The sequence below is a fragment of the Hirundo rustica genome, chromosome 10 (assembly GCF_015227805.2).
Source record: "Hirundo rustica isolate bHirRus1 chromosome 10, bHirRus1.pri.v3, whole genome shotgun sequence".
In the NCBI taxonomy this organism is placed as follows: domain Eukaryota; kingdom Metazoa; phylum Chordata; class Aves; order Passeriformes; family Hirundinidae; genus Hirundo; species Hirundo rustica.
Window position 1 is genome coordinate 3,178,916 of NC_053459.1, and position 20,405 is coordinate 3,199,320.

Here is a 20,405-nt window from a genome sequence, read left to right on the forward strand (position 1 = left end):
CATTCCTAGACTGAACAAATATGGAAACAATTAGGAAATGAAAGTATATATAATGTATATATAATGAAATGTGAATTCATACACATGGCAGAAAACAACCCTGACTTTACACACATCATCCAGGACTCAGAGTCACTGTCCCCTCTTAGTACCTCTAAGTAATCAGATTAAATTAGCAAAAGGCAAACAAAAAGAAGCAAACCGTGCTTCCCTCCTTGAGCACAGTCAAGTATGGAATTCCCTGCTCCAGGGCACTGCAAATGCTGCAAAGCTTACAGGGGATCAAAAGTAACTGAGTAAATCAACAGAAATGCAGCCTAATGTAGAACTGGAAATATCATCTCTGGTCTGGAAAGGCCAGAAACTGCTGGAGGCTGGGAGCTTGAAGCTTACGGGCTTCAACCACTGGCCACAGCCAGAGAAAAGGATTGGGCAAGACAGACTTTGACCCAATCTCCTGCCATCACTTTTGTCTTCACCCTGAGCAATCCCTCTGAGCAATACTAATGCTCTCCTCTTCGCTCTTCCCTCCTGTAGCTCCCTGCAGTTCAATCTGCACTGTAAAAGGCACACATTCAACAGGTCCTGGCCAAGCAAACTCTCTAATGATTTACAAATCCCCCCCAAAACATCCATTAACTGCAGAAGGCTCTTTGATAGCCACTCCTCTCTCTCTCTTTACGTGAGGTCTTGTAAATATGTCCATAAAGCCAACTTTCCTATTTTGCTTACTTACACAAAGAAGGTAGAGCAATCTCTCATTTTCATTTCCCAGCTATCTATTTTCTGAGGCCTGTTAATAATTATTATAAGACACATTCAGCTAAGAACATCTAGTTAATGCACAGATGAAAGCTTTAAACTGGCATTGCTGCAAGTGGGATTTCACAGACATTGCTCAGCGAAGTGGCAGCACACAAGTACCACTTACCCCCTTCTTGACAAAGCAGATGTAGTATTAAGTAATTTGAAAGCTTGAAATAAATGTTATTTTTCAAAAGATAACCCTGTGATAGCAAAAAGCAAGTTCTTAAAGGAGTAGGTGGAGATTTAGCTGTGCGTTTCCTGCTGTTATTAGCACAAGTCATGTGGCTGTATCCCTGCATCATGCTTTGGAAATACAGCTGTTAATATGCTTCCACAGAAAAGCTGCAATGATGGCAGGGGATCTCCCAGCCAGCAGGCCCCTTTCACAAAGAGTGAAGGAATCAGATAACCATCAAGCTCCTCCTGAGCCACAGAAAGGGCAGAAAACTCTGACTCCCACCATAGTCAGTCTAGACCAATTTCTCAGAACAATGTTTTAGTTGTTTTGTGTTTGTTTGGTTTTGTTGTGGTGGTGGTGGGGGGGGTTTTTTTGGTTTTTTGTTGGTTTTTTGTTTGTTTTTGTGGGGGTTTTTTGTTTGTTTTGGGGGGGGGTTGTTTGTGTGGTGTTTTTTTTGTTTTTTGTTGGGTTTTTTTTGTTTGTTTTGTTTGTTTGTTTTTAGTTTTTTGTTTGTGGGTGTGGTTTTTTTTTTTTTTTTTTTTAAACAGCCAAACCAGAGTTACATCACCTGAGCAGAATTTTTTGGGCTAATGAAAAGTTGCTGATTAGGCCTAAATGATTTTGCTAAGGAGGGGTCACAGCAGAGATGTGTTGACGTCTCTTAGGGGAACGTGTTCTGCAACTCCCTGTTCCACTCTGCACAGAGAATATCCCAGAGCTTCATGGCTTGAATCCTGAGAGTTACTGTGCTTCAGGGTGGTCAGGGGAGCACCACAGGGCAACGATCACTCCTTAGCCCTGTCCTTTGGTGTGGAAGCTCATAAGGAGAGGAGGAAAGAAAAAAACAAGCAATGAAAAGGTAATATTTTTGCAAGCAAACCTGGAATTTCTTTTGTGTCCACTGCAAGCACAACCAGTCCTGTGAAACGAATGGGATCTGCTTGCTCCAAGCCAGTGCTCTGGTATGGAAAGGCACAGCAATCCCTTCCAAAGCATAATAAGGCAGAACAAGAGTGTGGCAGCCACACCTGACAGGCACTGCTGCCCCTTCTCCAGCAGTCAGGCTTCCAAGTGAAGAGGCAATATAAAATATCAGATGCTGTGGGGTACTTTTGAAACCACTGTAACAGGATAACCTACCTCAGCCATTATTTTAAATAATACTAGCAGGAGCTCAAACAAAATGAAAGTAAATGTAACTAGTTAAGCTTTGTCCTGCTACCAGCCTGCTGCAGGAACACAAAAAAGGATGCATCAAACACAGGAACAGATACTCAGGGTCTGACTGTAGATTTATCTGACCCTGCAAACTTTACTCTTCAGTGGCTAATAGCAAATTTTTACCTTTCTTTCCTTAAGGAAAACTACTTACAGATTGTTTATTTCCCAGCTACACGTTCCAGGAATCAGCAGCTGAGGGAATTCTAGAAGCTGTGTCCAGACCCTCAGGCTTCTTGTCACTGATGGAAGCTCTCATCCCTGTACCTGTCAGTTATTTTTCTAAATCCACTTCCAGTCTACTCTACAGCCTCTGGCAACATTCCAGAGCTATTACAGTGCAATGCATGACAAAATATCTCCTCCTAGCTTGTTTCAAACACGTTCATAGCATTGCATCAGTAGCACTTTCTGACTTCTGAAAGGTAAGAAACTGTGCCATTTCCCCATCCCCCCTCTCCACAGCACTGGAGATGTCTGTCCTAACTCCATTCCCTCACTTCTTCAGCTGTCTCTGTCTGTATCCAGCCTCTCCTAAAACACGCCACATCTCTCATTTCTGATGCACTACTCTGAGCTGACTCCACTGTATCCAAACTTTTAATGCTCACGTTATAGAAGGAACCAAGAATCACAGTCCTTGGGTTCAAACCAACACCTCGACTTCTCCGACCTCCCAATATCAAACCACCCCTGACAGCTGAGAGGAGAGAGCCCCCCCTCAGACTGACCAGCAGAGCAGCAGTGACACTTTTGGGAGCCCAGTTCATTACCCTAAAGAGAGTGGAGGAGATCTGTTCCCTTCTTGGCATCAGAGGGAAAACCTCCTAGGATGACTGTGCCACCTCACTAGAGAATGATGTGATCTCGGAGGAGCTGGACTTCAACTCCACAATTCCATTTTATCATCAGCAACTTAGGGTCTGTAAAATTATAAAACAAAATTAGATCAAGATTAGAGTGTATCAAACTGCAGAAGATCAACTCACCTGAAGGCACCAATCATTATTCAGGTGACAGGCAAAGAGTTGAGCTGTCGACCCCCACTAATATGAAGTAGGATCACCTCCTCTTATAACAATAATTGTGTCCTTGGAAATCCTGGACCTCTGCAGCTCTGTCCACCAAAGGGAACTCACTCTAGGACCAGGGCCAGGTTCTGGTTATTACCTAGGAAAATGAAGAAATGTAATTTTCAGAGACAACCTTCCTTCTAAGTTTGGCATGAGTCAGTGGCAGCTATTTCAAAATTAACCTGTGGTTTCTTTAACAGACTTCTTGAAAGGGCTGTACAGTTTCCAGCAGTGGAGTTTTTTAAGAGCAGCTTAGAAATGGAGTCCCTGTGTTGAAGCCAACACCTCAGCATCTCTGTCCCCAATCTCCCACTATCAGGTAGAGCTTAGTCAGAGATGGGCATCTGAGAGAAGAATGGAAAATATTCCAGCTTCATGATTCTGCAGATGGAAATCATAGACAACTTCAGTGAGGAAGGAACTCACTGTATGCCTGAATGACAGTTTTGGGACTGCACTTAAAGAGCACTGTTAGGATGGGAACATAGTTCTTGAATACTCAGTGTCTGACACATTACAGGTATAAAAATATTAGGCACCAATAATATTCATTCTTGTCTAGACTGCAAGAAAAAACCTTGTAATTTGCAGAGTGACTGAAAAGCCAGAATTTTTACTGCATCAGTGATTCCTATGGGTTAAGCAAATCTATAGAAATAGAAAATGAAGTACATAGTACAGTAGTACTGAAGTGGTAAAGTAGTGACTTGATAGTAATGTAAAACCATAAAAGTGATTGTTCACATTTAATGGCAGATTTTTTTACATCACACTTCGTGGCAGAAAAAGAACAAAAAGAAGAATTTCCCTTGGCATCTTAGCTTGGGTTGCACCACTGATTTAAACAGAAGGCTGTCATGGCCAACTACCATTTTATGGAAAACTGACCCAGAATTATTTCTTCAGGAGCAGGACCCTCAGAGGAAATAACCAATGGCATCATACTCAAGTGCAAGAGACATCATTTCTCCCCACCAAAACTCACTCAATCAGACAGCAATATGAGCTGGCTTAAATTTGAGATGTATCCATAATGAGAGTATGGTATATGAGGGCTGCTTACATAAGTATACTAAAGACTGCATGAAATTTGAATTAATGAATATAATTTTACAAATACAGTCAAGCATTAATATTTAGCAGTGCAAATAGCTCAACAAAAATTATGTGCCTCTGCAAAACAGCTATTTCAGTGAAACAGAATTTGGAGTTTACAAGTTCTTCTCAAACAGAACTTGTCCATAACAAGCCTGAACAGAACCCACCTGGAAGCCAACTATTCTCAATAGCATAGAAAAGATAAATATTTAAATTAATGGAGAACAGGCCAACTGAATAGGACACAGTAAGCTTTATGTTTTTAAAAGATCACTTTATAATATCCAGGTTTGTTATTATAGTTACATCTGTTTGTGATTCTAGTCTCTTTTATTTGATTTTTATCTCCAAATATCTTGATTTATTGAGCAATAAGCAGCTTTCAGGATATTGATCTGAATCAAGGAATCCTAAAATGTTTTCATCAAGGAGATTATAATCCCAGCTCTGGCCAAGACACTCTGGTTAAATGCTAGGATAGAAATGGCTTTATTTTGTAAAAACATTTTTCTTAAAACAGCAGCTCTGACCCCTCCTGAAGTCTCCCAGTACTATTATCTTTATCTCCCCCATTTTGCATAGGGAGAGATTTTAAAGCAGCATTGGCAGCAATTCCAATTTTCTCTGCAATGCAATGTATCACAGAGCACAGGATCAGCTGCTACATTTCTGGCACAAATACTTGGTAAATCCAGTTACACCGCAGGAGAGACTAGTTGCTGCATTAACACCAGCTGATAACAACAGCACCAAAGAATTCCATGAATGTGGGGCATATATCTGTCAGCTTTCTGTTTGTAAATATGGATTTATTCTCCATTTCACCTCTGCACTGCTAGGGGCACACTCACATGCACACACACATATATATAAACACACTGAGGGAAATACAATGTATGTGACTTATTATGCATATATAATGCATACTATATTTATATGTAATATTTATATAGCTAGAAATTATATAATAATATAAATTAATGAATAATATATAATAGTATATCGTATATAGTATATCGTATATAGTATATAGTATATAGTATATAGTATATAGTATATAGTATATAGTATATAGTATATAGACTATAGACTATAGAATATAGAATATAGTATAGTATAGCATGTTGTATATAGTATATAGTATATGTTAGATGTTATACGTTATATATATGTTATAATACAATATATTTTAAATATAACATATAAATATTACAGATTTATAAATACTTACAAATCTATAATATATAATTTACAAATATATACAATACATCTCATAATAAGTAATATAATACAATTATATACAATATATGAAAATCAATCTATAAATATATTAATTAATATTTATATAGATATAAACAGGGGGAAATATTACATGTGCGCATGCAATAGTATAAACATTAAAAAGTGTGGCTGGATGAACGGCTCATGTGCAGCGCAGAGCTGACATTCAGGGCACCCTGCTCAGTTTGGAGGCCCTGGAAGCATCCTGGTCCCTAGATGGTGCTATTCACTGCACTAACCAGGCACCCAGCGCTCGGGGACAAAAATGGTTTCTTGGTCCAAAATTCCAGAAGCCGAATACAGACATGAGTAATGCTCTCCTGTATCGTGTATGTTTGCCATGTGCCTTGAACCCTAGGCCCACGTAATTTCTGTTTATAGGAACAGTGATGCCATTAAAGCAGCACCAGTGAAACCAGGGTCAGGCACTGTCACCAGGGCTTGTGACATTTGCAATGTCCTGGATGAGTTTCCTCTTCCAATATTCCCCATCCTTAACAGGAATTGTGCTGTGGGAAACAGAAAAAGCAGAAAACTCTCAGAGCTGTGTAGATGTAACCCTAGAGATAGAAAGACACAGGAACAAGGACATGTAATAATAAATGTGTGTTTCTGTGCTGTGTAGAGGTAAGCTTTAGTAAGCAGAAAAACATGTCAAGCAAGATAACAGAAAAGTTTAATATTGAGGCTCTGTGCTTTGTTTATAGAAGAGTATAAAAAGTTTCTGGGTAGCAAGAAATATAAAACAAGTACCCATTGTTAGGTATATGTGTAGTTTTAATAATTGGTTTATGCAGATGTCTGTAAGCTCTTAACAATTAATAAACTCTCCCAGGGTGGCATTCAAAGGCTATTGAAGTTAGAAGGAGCTCCTCCTGTTAGTTTGAAGTAAGTTTCATAGGGGACATTCCCACCTTATGGGGGAAGAACATCCTGTTCCTTCCCTATAAGGTGGGAATGTGCCTATGACTACATTAAAACAAAAACAAAAACAAAAAAAACCCCACAACCAACCACCAAACTCAAGCATAGTAATATTGAATAGATGAATACATACATTTTTAAAAAGTATATATACATTTACTGTACTTTGTTCTGATTCCCTGCCTTTATAAAAGGGTAGCTATATCTGGCTAATTGCTTAGGCACTTGACTCTCATAAATGTAGTATCTGAGCATCTCATAAACATCAAAATTTCTCAGACTATGCTATTGGGGATTTTTTAGGGCTTCTGCAAGTGATTAGACTGACAGCATGGGCTAGTAACTGTCTTAGCACAGACAGATGAACTGCGCATATCTCTTCCTATACACTTCACATCAGATGCTCCAGGCATGAATTTCTCAAATAGGAAACAGCAACTGTGATGATCTGTCGACAAAACTTGAGGTGATGTTGTGATAAACACTTGCCCTCCATGGCCTGACTGCCAAGCTGGCAATCTTAACTGGAACTGTGACCATACACAAATTCTTTAACCCACTGAACTTTCTAAAGATGTTTCACAGACCTCTGCTCTGGACTTTGCTTAGGCATGTCATATGTCTTTACGTGTTGGTGTTTCCTAACAACCCACCCTGACATTTTGAAAACCTCCTGAAGGTTTGTCATTGAAGACATGAGCCCCCACACTCCTTAAGCATGTTTGAAAACTTCTGGTTAGGTTATAAACTTGTCACAAAACATAAAACTCTTGATGAGATCTGTTTCAAAGTTTCTGAAGTAAAGTGTGCCAAATGTTAAGTGCATGAAAATGCCAAAGAAGTGAATTCAATGAGAAATAGGAGAAGAACCAACGTGGAAGAGAGAGGCTAGGATTATCTTTGCAAAGGAGCAGAGGGTGTGCTTCATGGGGACTACACAAATTTAGTGCGGAGGAAAGATCAGAAGACAGAGATGGTCATGGTCCTTGCAGCTCCCTGTCGTGGAGAGATTTTGGGTGGAAGGACAGACAGAGGCTAACAGAAAGCCATCACCCGGATGGCACATCGGGCCATAGTGATTAAAAAAATCAGCAAATGGACAGGCTTCATTTCAATTTCAGGAAGGAATCAAAAGGAACATCCCTGGCTCAGTGGTTAATCCCTAGCAGATTTCAATTTCCTGCCTTGGAAAGTCAGGGCATCAGGCTCCTTCAAAGGAGAATTTCAGCAGAAGTGAATGTGTTCTGCCCCAGCTCCGTTCTTGACAATGGTGAAATTTTCTGGCTCTGTGCTGCAGATGCCAGCCCCTCTCTCCCCCTCCCCAGAAAAAACCCAAACCAAACATCCAATCCCCCAAACAACCAAGCAATTACTCTTTGGAAAATACCTTACCCTGAAAATGTCAGTCTCTTGATGCTCACAGTTGCAGATGATGGGCTGTAAGACCTTTCCTCAGGAAGTGCCTGGCACCATCACTGGACAATGTTGTCAAGTGTCCCAGAGTAAATCCCACCCTGATGCTCCAGGATGCATTTTACATTCAGACACACACATGTAACTCACAGCAGCTCTAAGCCCTCCAAGAAATCAACAATAATAAGCTCTCTGCATGTTATTAATATTGTGATTAATAGACACCAATGAGGGAGCGTTTTATAATATCCAGGTCACTGAGGAGCCTAAATTTTAAAATGAATAAGGCTGCTTGAAAGTCCACTCCTTCCTACATCAGCCAGTCATTTAGCAAGTGATACTGGCAAAGAAGCTGAAAACAAAAAACTTCTCCTCATTAAAAGAAGCAGCTGGAATCCTTTCCAGTTTTATCCTTGAGAATTAGTTTAGATGCCATTCTCCCTGCCTTTTAATGACATCCCAGAGTGTAAAGGAATACTGTGATAATTCATTGCTAATGAATGGAATTCAACAATGGAATTCTTCCATAATTGCACGTTACATGCATCCACATTGATATACAAGATAATTCATTAGGTCTGTTGCTACAATGAATACCAAGTACAAAATGTGGGTCCGGAGATCATTTTCCTAATCAGAAGTATCAGACCCCTGGAACTTTCAGTGAATAGGACTATTAGGATGTAAATAGTTTCTTTGAAATTTAAATTGCCATTTTCAAAAACAGATGTTCTTGATCATTCCCTGCATAGTTTTCCAAAAATTCTACTCATGATGGCTAACTGAAAATCAACTGGATATTAACCTCAGAAATTCTTCCTACAACAGTTTCATTAGAATACACAGGTACATTTTATCGGGACCTTTGATGAGCTGGTTTAAAACTAAAAAAATCATAAATTTTATTATTTATTATGTGTGCACATTTCTCTCAACCAGCCTAAAACCACAGGTTGTGATAGGGCAAAAAAACATCTGGTACGACCTAAAAGCACTGGACAAACTGGACAGAAAACTGTGTGCCTGATAATTTAATACATCAGCTTTAAAACCACAGAGCTGAAAGCTGCACAATATCAACATTATTTATCTCTTCAGAGAGATGGGAGAAGCCAGGAGGAAAACTTCCTTTTGCCACAGGGGGCAGAGGGCTCAAGCTCCGATTTCTGGGGTCAGCAGTAAGTTCTAGCAGCAAAAACGGCATCAGTGCACAAATAGCACACAGCTCACTCCTACAAGCAGGGATTCTCCTGCTGAGGAGCACGGTGGATGGGGAGGCTGTGCCACAGGCTGTGCACCAACAGCTGATGAAAAAACCCAAACCCAGGAGCTTTCTTTTATGAAGCGCCCCAAGACTCTGGAACCTGGCACAATAATTCTATAGGTCACACTAAGACATGATTCTGGCTCCCTGTTGCTTTTAGGCCATTATGTGTGTTATTTAATATCATCTGCAGAGCAATAGCTCTTTCAAGTTTTGCTTTTGTCAAGTGCTGCTTTTCCTCAGACATCAGTAATTACAGCCTTTGAAAGCACTTCATCAACAGTGACTTTTTATTGCTTAGTTTCCCCATCAGTGGAAGAACTGAGCTCCCAGTGACCTTTGGTCTGATCCTTAACATTCCTGCTTCTTACAGCATGAGCACTTCTGCAAATTAGTCTTTAACTGTGCCTGTACATAATATTTGCTTTAAAGGAGAAAGCTTTGATATGGGTCCACAGTTACCAGTTTTCTGTGCCTTAAAAACAACTTGAACCCCAGTCTCCATGGTAACAGATACCACCAGTGAGCCCTAACAAATCTTGGTTATTTTTATGGAGAAGATGAACAGGGAAACCACAAGGCTTCGATGAAATCCCTCAGTACTCCCAGAGCTTTACTACTTCTTTAATCCTGAGTTCATGGTGTGCACTAAAGGTTTCTGTGCCTACACAGAGCCATGTCTAAATGACATTATCCCTCCTGTACTTTCATTATAATGCCAGAAAGCTAACAACAACTCCCTCAAATCTTTTAGCCCATTAAAAACTGATCAAGACACACACTGGACTCTACTCTGTATATTATAGAGGGACTTCACAATATAGAATAAAAAACTTCTGAGATGTTAGGCTTTATGGCAATTTGCTGTCCCACTAGCTGTCATTTCATGCAAGTCATTCAGGAAAAAAAATCTGTCATGTGACAAAGTTTCCTCACGTGTGTCAAAGACACTGAGGTTACCCCATGAAAAGCCATGCAGGTGTGGGGGTTTGTTTGGTTTTTTGTTTTTTGGTTGTTTTTTTTTTAACTGATTCTGACTCTCTCACGGCCAAACCATTGAAGCAGTTATGAGTATGGTCCCCAGATTTTACTGGCAATCCTTTCTACCACCAGAGATTTCCAGCTGTAAAGAACCAGCATCAGGGCACCAGTGCAGCCTCTCCTCGCTCTGAGGAGCTGCAGCACAAGGCCAAGTCTGCTCAGACTTCAGGTAGAGATTAAGCAGGTTTCTGAGCTGCAGTCCCAACCTTTTTTTTTTAACTCAAACACACAAAACTCTGCAGCAGAATGCACTACTGTTTCCTTTCTTTTGTTTTCTTTAGAGCCTTTAAAAATGCAGATAATTTCAGTGCTTCAGAAAACCCAGACCATAAATGAAAGTTTTAGTTAGAAGAACATATGTTCTCATTTGGTTTTAACCGTACATACTATCAGTAACTGCAGGGTAAAATTTAATCAAGAATTATATTGCTATGACTAAAATTTCACGATCCAGCTTAGCCCCAGCCAAACAGACTAAATGTTAAACAGCCCCTTCATGCCTCCAAGTCTTGTCCAGCTGCGTGGCACCTCAGCAATTTCTGCAGAATCAGTAAATGCAGGGTGCAGCTCTTTGTTTGCCACTGCACAGTTTCCTGCTGTTTTTAAAGTACCTGTCTCTTCAAAAGCAGCACGAGTGGCCCCCAGATACTCAGTTCCCTCTGCCAGGCAGGGACCCTTGCAGCACCACTCTTCTTTCAAGACAGCTTCCCACAGAACAGCCTGTGGTTACATTGCCGAAGGCAGCAGCAGACACAGGATGAATCTGCCCCTCTAATGTTTGCCCTCGGGAAGAAATACAATGATCCAAACTCTACAAAACCATTAATTCCCAATTTGAGATCTCCAGCACAAGTTTATTAAAGACTCTCAGATTATGCTACATAATTTATATGGTATTCACAGGAAGAATTCTCTGCATAAAGCTCTTCTTGGCTTGAAAAGTACAGGAACAAATACTAAGGAAATAAACTCTAAATTAAGAGACACTGGGACTAACTACTTGGGGGGGCTTTTCCAGACTGCCTGAGGCATTAAGAACCCAGAGGCCTTTGAACAGTTATTTAAGAAAGGAAAAAAAAATTAAAATAAAAAGAGGGAAAAACAGAATGAAAAGAAGACAGAAATAAAGTGATTTATTTAAAACTTGACTCACTTTGGAAAGAGCAGCAGAAACAAACAGGAACTTAAAAAACCCCAAAAAACTGCCAACGAGATTTAAGTGGCCTTTCCAACAATTTGTCTGCTGCATTCATTTAGACTGAAAGTTCTCAAAGATAAATCCCTTTCCTTACCACACATCTGTGCAGCTCTCAGCATTGTACGAGCTCCATCCCACTGGCAGTCACCAGCCTTGGGTGGAACACAACTGAGCAATGGCAGTATTCAGCTCAAACTAATGGAAGGAAGCACAAGAAAGAGACATTATCTTTACATTCCCACTTTTGGAAAAAACCAGATTTCTTCTGCTTCCATGTCAGCAAGTAGGTTCTATTATTTCTTACTTTCTCTTCAAAAGCGTGAAACTCAGCCGCCAAGGGTATGAAAGAAGGATGCACTGATGAATGCCTTCCAAACTGGCAGCCAGAGAAGAAAAGATAAAAAATATATTGCTTAAATAAACATTTATTAAAAAAGCCTTTGGTTGGTAAACTGAAATGCTTGGGTAAGGGCTGTCGTATCTGCCCCAAGTCCATTTCTATAATAAGCAACACCAGTCTTCCTGATTTGACTTCAGTCAATGATAATCCACAAGGATTTTAATCTAAGTGCCTCATTCATCATTTCCAGGCTACCTGAAGGTGCAGGCAAAAGCAGAGAAGAGATGCCATTAGAGCAGATGTGTTCTATATTGTCCTTTTAATGTACACTCAGCTCATTAACTTTGATTGGTGCCCTAGTGTGGGTCAGCTTCAAAACTATTTAACATTGCAACCCTTTTCCTTACGTGCACCAAACCCATCAGTCACATTATGCTACTTTTTTCTAAAACAAAGATTTATGTCTTTACACATATTGTTTGTTTTCCAATCCCTTCCTTTCTACGCTTTTATTAAGCACATAGAAGGATCTGCCAAGGTCTGGCACAGTAAATAGAGAGGATCCTCCTGTGGTGACCACAAGAAAGAGCAAGCATTTCTTACATCTGGTTTTAACAGGTAATTTTTTCTTGGACTTTCCAGAAAAATCATGAGAGAGAAACCACACTGAGAAGTGTGGATTGGATGGATTCTACTGATCTGCTTGCAAATGTCCCACTGCTTCTGAGTCTATAAATCCTCCCTCACGTGGTCTGGACTATCCAGACCATCAATTCTGCTGTCTCCTCACATTTTTCAAGCCACTCTGATATAGTCCTTCATCTTTGCCTAGTTAAACATGATTCAATCTGCGCTTGCCTTTCAGGCGAGTGTTTCCATGGAGTTTCTTTGCAATGGACATTAAAGAAATGAAAAATGTAAATAAAGCCCAGTACAACAGAATCTTACTATTTTCTACTTGCTGACTTGGACAACTTGTTTTTTGCCTTTGCTTTTCCTTTTGCCTTTGTGCTTTTGGGTTTTATTTCTATCTATTTATCACCTTTAGTGCACAGACTTCCTTGAACTTCGTCTAATGCCAATGCACCAGTTTTCAGGAAAACATCACAGCAGCTTATCTGAAGAGCTGATATTTGTGCAGGCAACAGAAATGTGAATGAATGAAAGCCAGAAGCAACATGGTCACAAATCCTTTGGATAATTAAGGGTCTTCTGTACTTTTAATTGCATATATTCAGAAGTGGCTGCATGGAGAGCAGTTTAAAGCCTGACATGTGCACGGTGGGAGCTCCTGTTAAAATACTGAAAAACCTGGAGAGACCGGGGAAAAAAAAGAGAAAAACCCATCTGTCTGGGAGACAGCCAAGGCCTGCCATGGAACATGTAGAGGTCACCATGTGTGAGTGTTGGGGTTCCCTCTGCCTCACTGAAGCCACTCTGAAGATGAAGTGTGCTCCTACTTCCATTCATAACACTTTTCCAAAGGCTGCAATTTGAACTGCTACAGCTGAAGTGGCTCAAAAAAGCCACTGATTTCTATCAGAACTATTTCATAGTCTACCATGTTAAACCATCCCTTCTCCTGGCTCGAGCCAAGAATTAGGAACACTAAATCCAAACATACCTAGTGGCCAATTCTCAGCTCATTCTAAGGTATAAATTTTTTTCAACTCAAGTTTTTTAAGAAACAGGAGGTCATTTAGAGACAGTACTGGCTCAATGGCACTTACAAGCAAAGAACTCAGACACTTAAGAGAGCTGAGCTCATGCCCACATAATTGCAGGTTCCAGAAAATTTGCAAGGGTTTAAGCAGATGGCCATGTCTCAGTGTCCCCATGGCTACTCCAATTTTATTCATGTAAAGCTTTATCACACAATTCAAAACACATATATGAGGTCTTCCACTCGCCAGGTATATATTTAGGAAAGGACAAAGCACGGCCAATAAGAACAAAGAGATTGTGAAAAGAGATGACAGGGCAGGTTGAATGTCTGCTGTGAAATAAAGGGTGAGGAAACCCTCCCAGATTTGTGGGACTGAAAGGACACACAGAGTCCCCATTCCCTGCCACCTGCTCGTAACAGCACGCAGAGGAAATGGGGTCAGGAGTCAGCACACCTTGACCACACCAGCTTTCAATGCCTCAAAGGAGCAGGTTGTTCTTTGGCTACCCTTTTGCAGCAACTGCTGTGCAAAGACTGACTTTATAATTATCCTGCATTCAGGGTTTTTTTTCTCCTCTCTGACTGCACACAGAAAACTGGCTGTTGATTAGAACTTTATACAAGCGTCCCTTGGTATCCAGATCATCTGAAGCATGAGAAGGTAATTTAATTTTTACTCTTCTAGTCCCACAAGCTACACTCTGGGGGATAATAGAAAAGGAAGCAGTCTGTGGGTCTCAGCTATTCTCTTTATTAGCTTAGTGACACAAAAAAAGAGATGAACTATCAATGAATGCTGCCTTTCCCGAGCTGATTCTCTGCAGTTTATGCTTTCTGTACACCCAGGAGACTGTAATTTCAATTGGTTAGGAGTTTTTCACATTGAATATGTCACCTTGTAGTGCAAAAGTAGAGGTAACACAGCAGCACAGCCTGTCTCTAAAATATCCCAGCCTTTCTTTATCCAATGTTTGGTTAAAGGGGTCATAAACCCCTGTTTTCACCAAAAGAAAAATAGCTCGTTTAGTAGTGAGATGGAGGGAAATGCCACCAAAACCAGACCTTATGAAATGCTAGCTAAAACTTATTTTGCAGAGAGATGACCTGACACAAAAAGCCTCAGATTCACACAGAAAACAGACAGCAGATATCTCAGTTCACTAAATGACAGGAGGTAATTGTGAAAGAGGGTAAGGGGCCCCAGCAATGAGGCTACAAAACTTCTGCTTCCATTTATGTTTGACAGTGAGTTAAGAACATTTTGTCTGTCAAGTCATTCAGCAAATGCACTCCTTGTGGATGTAAAAAGGAGAACTGACTTTGCTGCCAACAGAATAAAAGTGGAGTTTTCTAAAAGAGAAGATCAGAGTTGGGTAAGCCATTGCCCACGTTCAACAACCCCAGTGTCCATGTTTCCTGCTAAATCCTACTACATTCCAGTTCTGTACTTAAAACTGGATTTTTCCACTCTCAGAAAGTTTGAAAGAAGTTTGTTTCAAATCACCAAGCCAAGCCTCTGAGACAAAGCTGGGGTTTTTGAAACGTTCTCACAATCTGTGGAAAACTCTCTCAGAAAGGTATCAGGTCACTGCTTGATTGATGCAATTTGTGTTAATCTCACTCTGCAAAATTGCTGCAGTATCTTCAGAAGGGGCATTATCGTCAGTGATTACAGAAACTGAACTCTGTTTTGGTGCCTTCTGGGTTTCAAGTACCGACTGACAAGACCATGCAGGTAAATATTAATCAGCAGAAAGCAACTGCTGTTGAAGTGCTCTTGACTTAAGATGTACATAACAACTGAGGTGACAAACCTGATGTTTACTGAAAATTAGAATTGTGCATGTTTATAAAAGTGTCAGAGACAACTTCATAATAACACTGCCTTGAAATGGAGCTTATATTTGTCTCAACTTTCCAAAGTCAGCTCAGGAATTTCAGGCAGCACACAAAGGGGAAATATGAATAAAGATAATAAATTGTGACCTTTTAAAAGTACCTGCTGGGTGACCTCTTATAACTGCATCATGATTTTTAAGCCACACCTTCAACTGAAAGTTGCCCATCACTAATGGAACCAATATTGTTAAATTTGGTTCACCTTACCTCAAATTTTGTCCCTGCTTTGCAAAATAAACCATGACAAATTCACCGATCTGCATAATAACTGAATAATTAGCTACTTAGCATGAAAGCAGATATCCTGTGAAATATAATGGTACATTCATTAGCAGGAAGCATTTCCTGATACAAGTAACTGAAAGAAATTCCAATTTGATAAATAAAATAAAAACAAATTTCTTTTCCCTTTCAAGAGACTGAACACAGATTTCAGAAAAAAAATCAGCAGTGATTAGCCTAAAATAAAAGGCCTGTTCAAAAAACCAGCTTAAACATGTGATGATGAGGAAGTTAATTTCCTGAAATTTATAGGTTCTTGTAAAACCTATAGATGCACATCATGAATTAGATTAACTTTATTTTAAAGTGATATTGTGCAGAACGAAGGAGTTGTAGCTCTTTAACATCTTTTGGGCTTGCTGCTTAGTATTAAACAGGTTTTATGGGCAGAAAAAAGAGCCCGCTAATTTAACGTCTAGTCACTCACCCTGTCTTTGGTGACTGTTTAATATAAAGTGTATTAATAACATCACTAAAAACATCAAATGACAAAGATGTGGACTCCCATGTTTTAATTTCCCTTTCTAGCTGCAAGTTATGGCAGCGACCAGTTGGCTGGCTTCCCATAAGCTAAAATCTTCTGTTTCTCATACCTGCTCCCCCAGGAAGTGTACTGCCTAAATTCCCTAGTTTCATCTACTCCCCACGGGGGCTGATATTTTTTCTAAAACTTGGAAAGCACAACTTCCAAATGAGACAGTCCCACCTAGCCCAGCCACTCACCCTTTTTTTCTGCAGGGACCACTATTGCGAGATTCTGTGAACTGCAACACAGTTCTTTACAAATGTACATTTCAGACATTTTTTGTCCTGGTTTTCTTTGCTGAATCTTGCCCTGTATCCAGGCCTAATGCATTTATTAGGCAAGAGATGCAAACCTTAGACTGAACACCTGTAAAACCTTAATGAATACTCAGAATACTGAAAGTTGGCAGCTTTTTTGGATTATGTATCGCTTATCCGCTTAACTGGCATGGATTCTGTACAGGCATGACAGGCCAGAGAAGCAGCTTGGATTCCAGGTGTCTGCCATGACAGCCTGAACACTGTGCCTGGCAATCCTGTGGACCAGGTGTGCATTCCTGATAAAATCAGCTGACACTTCTGCCGCTGATCTCAGTGGGATCAACATTTCACACTGCAGGTTGCCAACGTGATGTAAGCTCTGGGAGGGTTCTGAGCTCTCATCTGCCTTAGCAAGTTGCTTTGATACATGGTCACCACAGCAGGTCCTCCACTGGAGCCAGATGGATTAAGATTCTCTTTTCCCTTTGGGCAATTTGGGAGACCTTTTTAACCACGCACTGCCGTTCCTCTGAGCACGGGACAGCACAACCAGAGCTAAGAAAGGCTGCAGCCTAAAGCTCCTGTCACACCTGCACTTAGAGCACATCCTCCAGTTTTGCTGTGCCCTGCAGGAATGCAACGTTTCAGAAAGGTGGACCAGTGTAAGATTGACATAATAAGTGGATTCCATATTCCTGTCATTTATGCAAAATCCCCTAAAGTCTTTATTGCACGTTCCCACACTGGAATGTGTTTTGTGCTTGGCACCTTTAAAGCACAAAGCCAAGCTTTGGGAATTTTTCAAGCTGGAAAGATGAGACAATGGGCAAGCAAGGTAATGGCATTTGTCAAGGTCACCTAATTCCTCAGTGCAAATGTTGAAAGAAAACAGAAATTATATCAAGCCCACCTGACACTGATCTTCAGGCAAGGCCAGAGCCATTCAATATTCCATTGAAGACATAGTGCTGGGGAGACCACTCCTTCAATTTCTTAACTTCAGGAATTTAAGAAATATTACCCTTTATATACAAAATCCTGCAGGATAATTCTCCAAGGTTTTAAAAAAAATCCTCTAAGAGGGAAAATTAAAGGTCTATCACAGCAGAAAACCTTGTCAGATTAATGAGATACCTCTGTCTGTAATACAGTCAGGGATTTCAGCTGGATCACACTAATTGCCATTAAATGAAATCATCAGCCTGCTCTCTACTCCAGACTGTGTGGCAAGCCTGACAATGAATATATTCCCATCGAGGAAAGCAAATGACAATACAAGGACAGAATGGAACAGAGTAATTTCCATTGCAAAAACTATTTCCCAGCCTATGAAAGCACCAACTCTGTTCTAAACAGAGATGATTACCAAGTGCAGTGTATGCTCATTTTTATTGGCCTTCCAGGAATTTTCACTGCATACAGATTTGCTACCTAGAGATTCATGCTATCTGAACACGACAGCAGCACAGACTCATCTTTGGGATGATATTTGGGATAACAGGGGTTAAGACCCATATTATTTTAGGATTATTTGTAATTTTATATTTACTTAGCTCTACCAAATATTAAGTGGAATTTTATAGAGAAAAGATTCAACATTTGGACAAAATACACAATATTTGACAACACAGTAAACTGCACGTTAGAGATGTAAGTTTTGCAATAATACTACTGCATTCTCATTCAGCATTTGGTGTGGCATTGATGCTAACTGAAGCTAACTGAAGCAATGACAAATGAGAACAGTATTGAACTAGAGAGCAATTTTGGGTCCAAACAGGGCCCAAGTCAAATGACCATGGAGATTTGTCTTAAGAACTTTCCTAACAGGTTTCAAATCAGATGTGACTTGTCTTTGCCACTGACTGACTTCGGCACATGGCAGCTGACAGCAAGTCACATCAACCCAGATTTTCAGAACCTGAGTATCCAAAAGGAAGCTGAGGCAGAGACTTTTGTACTCCATCTACAATTCCCAAAATCACCAATAAAGTCCAGGAAAAGCCTACTAGTAAGATAGTTTGTACTCCAAATGCCAAATTGTACTTCTGTGTCGTTTTAGAAACACTCAGATTTGATCAGATCCCACAGGCCACATGTACCTCCATGTGAGTTTTTAGAAACCCAGTGAACTACTAGCACAAATTAGATCAGCAGATTTGGCATAAATATTGCAGCATACAAAATATTTTACTTTAGTGAAAAACAAGAAAAAGAAAAAAAAAAAAAAAAAAGTCTCAAACCTTTTTTATAAAATACGGGTTAGAGTAGTCACAGAGACTTCCTCTGCTTCCAAAGAGCCAGATTGTGAATTGAAGACAACTGTGCCTGGAGTAAAATAGAGACTCTCTGGACAAAATGTACACCTGATTCTCTACCCTTACTGGATAATATAATTTTCACATTTGAGCAACCTACAGTTTCCAGAGATAGAGAATGGACTGAGGCTTGGAGCAGTTGAACTGACTAATGGAGACATCATCAGTTTACTATTCTTTGATTATTTGTGCAGATTTTTAGTACCCTGCCATTTGTACCTAGCACAAACAAGAAAGGACCAATCTGCTTGAAAAGGAGATGCTTAGCATGTCCAGCTATCTGAAGATACTCTGCACTTATCATATTGGTAAAATAAATATTCTCTTGGTAGGAATACATACCTATGATTCTCCAAAGCTCATGAATGTGATGGAACCTACTTCATCCATTGTGGGTTCTCTAAAGCATTCCCTTGCCCCAGACAATTTTTCCTTAGCTCCAGCAGGTGGGTCAGTAAGCCAGCTCACCTGGAGAGCTCAGCTAACAAGAATGCTACCTCTACTGAGAGGCAACTTCACAACCATTTATGTAGTGCTCCTGTTATTCCATGAAAAGCATGCCTAGAGAAAACAGCACTGCAGTGATTTTAAATCAGTGGTCTTTGGTATAAAGCTTTGGTAAAAGCTTTAATGGCAGGCACTGCTGAAAGATTTGAAGAAATAACAAAGGCTTTGGTTTGCAGTTTACTATTCCATATTTCAGACTTGACAGTCTAGAGAGATAAGAAAAAAGAGGGTAAATGTGAACAGAAAGCTCAGAGCAAACTTAACTTCCATCTTTCTTTCAATGAGACTAACAACCAATAAGAAGGAAAGTTAAATACCCTTTCCCAAAAGAAGAAACTGTATCTTGCTGCAGGCAAATAGTCAGTGGGAATGGAATCGTTTAGAAGATTAGGGATTGTTTGGCTTTAAGGCTTTCTGTGCCTTGTTAGGCTTCTCCTGTGTTGATCTGCTCTCAACACAAACCTCATTCTGAGCCCTAGTGACAGAGTTGTTTGTTTCTTATATCTTCTTTTCTGCCCATTGTTCACCAACAGTCTCAGCATCAGCAGCACACATAAATAACGTTACAGACTTGACATTTCGTGTGAAATACATGAGTTGTAAGATTTAATATACTTTTAGCTGGTGGCATTCCGTACAGCAGCTCATATGTAAACACAAAGAAACCTTCCAAATTACAATCAGAAACTACATCGTTAATGCAAAACAAATGTAAACATCTTTAAGGGCAATTTGCTATTCATAATGCTGAGGGGCACCCGAACAGTCAGAATATGCAAGCTACAAAATCATGAGCTCTTATTTTGATCTATCTGGACTGTGAAATTCCTGATTCTAAATGAAAAAATCCATGCTATCATGCTTCTAAAAAATTTAAAAACCAGTGATGTGGATCAAATGCTTTTAACAAAATAAAGCCCCTTCTGATATTTGGTAGCTCATCGGAAAAGGTCAAGTGTTCCATGCAAATAAAAACAATTATGAAGATAGCTTCTGCCAGTCCATAAGCTATTCAAATTTAAAGATAATGAAGCAGGGCAGGTTTTTGCCTTCCTTATTGATGTTTAATTTTGTTCAAACCTTTGTGTTGTCCTGGTTACTGCAACTGAGGG